The following is a 2500-nucleotide window of genomic DNA, read 5'->3' on the forward strand; positions in this document are numbered from 1 at the left end:
AATATATATATATATATATATATATATATATATATATATATATATATATATATATCAATAACGTATATATGCTTGTATCATTATGTATTTTGAGGGGGACATCATCAAAGTTATTAATTACAGAATCTAGACTAAATTGTGAAGGTACCCGCCCACAAACTTTCACCAAGAAATAGATACACGTATAAGAGTACACATACGTATACATATAGAAATTACAGTTTACATAGGTGATACTCGGTACACTGCCTAGCGTCTTGGGGTAGCTATGCTAATAATGTTTCATTTTACCATGTTACTGTATGATTGAGATGCAGATGCAGTCGACAAGGAGTGAAATTCAACATAAACACCGTTACATACACACACACACATACACACTCAGATATATATATATATATATATATATATATATATATATATATAAATATATATACTTATATACATATATATGCAAATATGGAATAGGTTTCTATTTGTTGGGATAATTCCGTCTCGTGTTGCATTCTCAGGAACCAATTTATATGTTAATAGAGCTCAAAGAGTCCGGATATCCATCTCAGGTTCGGAGTAATTGTTAGCCGTCACCAACGAGACGCTGTGACTGAGGAGACCTGTTGTTTCATCCTACTCCGTTGCGTCACTACGTTTGTGTCTGGGCTGTATTTTAGGCTTCATAGCTTCTCTGGGGGATCTTCTTTGGGTGTGGATTCCATCTATAATACAACAGAAAAGTATGTGAAGACTTTGAATATTGTAAATAGTTCCAGACTTGCAAAAGGTGTGTCTTGTTTCTGTTTACTTCACATAATTCTGGAAGTGGGGAAAAAGTTTGCGGGCGCTTGAAGTTGTACCATCTCGCTTCATGCTCCCAAATAGTTCCATTCCTTAGCCTGTAATTGTATCATAATTTGGAATTACATAAAGAATTGCACACGAGTTTAAATCACTGTCTGCTTGTGCACAATTCTCACAACGACAGAGAGAGCAGTGCTAAACTAATACGGCCACACGACCCCTTAAAAGGATTGTCTTGATTGGATTATATTATCATCAGATACCGCCTATCGGTTCACACTTTTACAATTCCTTTTCAGGGATGCTGGTTCCTATTTAAAATAGAAGAAAGGGTAATCTGTATTTATATAAATTCGAATCCACATCGAAAACACAGAGAAAACAGTATTAAACAAACAATAATTTACATATTTCAAAACAATGAAGTATGAATCTCCCACAAACAAACACTAATCCCTTATCACATTAAACAACTTATATAAACACAACCGGCCTTAATGTGATATCGGAAACTCAGAAAATAAATGCGATATCATGAAAACATGACGTTCACTGAAACAAAACTGCATATGAAACAGCCATAACGAAATACCGGAGTTTGGTTTCACTCTTGCCTCGATGCGTTTTATTTATTCATTATTTTCTCTCGTTTTTGTTTTCTTTGGGGGGTGGGGGTGGGGTGCTTCCTTCATGCGTGATGTGATTTCCCGGCATAGAGGGACTGATCATCTAAACTCATTTGTTGAGATAACTATGATTCTTAACGTGATGCCTAAGTAAAGACTATCAAAAATATGAGAATGTGCATCTGTGTATATATGCGAACAGTTCTAAATAATCACATTCGTCAGTATCATCACTTATTTAAACTTTTTGCAAAAATCTTGGCTGTGTAATCGATCTACAGGGCGATTCCACTTAGTATGTATTCTTCTGTTCCTTATTCCATTACCTATTGCACCACTTAAACTTGTTAGATAAAGTAAAGCAGTTAAAGTAATGTACGTGGAATAGGATAAGCTCTTTTGCTTTACTCATCAAGAAATACAAGAGTTTAAACTAACAATCAATAAATCTCTAACAAACCGAATATACGTTTTTCTCCATGTATTTGGCATGTATAAACAATCAGTTCATTTCACCCAACCCACCTACGAAGGATACGTAAATAAAGCAGCTACAAAACCCAGTCACAAAATCCCGGTACCACATAATGGATAGTTTACATCTAACCCTTGGCGTCATAAACAAACCCATTTAGTGGCTGGCTCTAGATTAAGTTGCCCCTCTAACCAGAACACATTACCAAAGGGGAAGTGTTGCCAGCAATTAACTCAACGTGTGCTATCACGGTCTCCAAGGGCAAACACGCGAAGGTATTACTTGCTGGTCCAAAATGGAACGACCTAGAGGGGAGGGGATTCCCTCGAGGTCCGTTTTATCTCATTCGTCCGTCATGATCCCTATAGCGTGAGAACCTGGTCCTCTTAATGGCAAGAAGGGATATTCTCCCAATCGAAGGTAAGGCTTCTCAAGCCATACAGGCACATATACACTGAATGTGTTTGTTTGTTTGGGTATAAAATATATGCACTATATATATATATATATATATATATATATATATATATATATATAGAGAGAGAGAGAGAGAGAGAGAGAGAGAGAGAGAGAGAGAGAAAGAGAGAGAGAGAGATAGAGA

The sequence above is a fragment of the Penaeus chinensis genome, chromosome 25, assembly GCF_019202785.1.
Source record: "Penaeus chinensis breed Huanghai No. 1 chromosome 25, ASM1920278v2, whole genome shotgun sequence".
In the NCBI taxonomy this organism is placed as follows: Eukaryota; Metazoa; Arthropoda; class Malacostraca; order Decapoda; family Penaeidae; genus Penaeus; species Penaeus chinensis.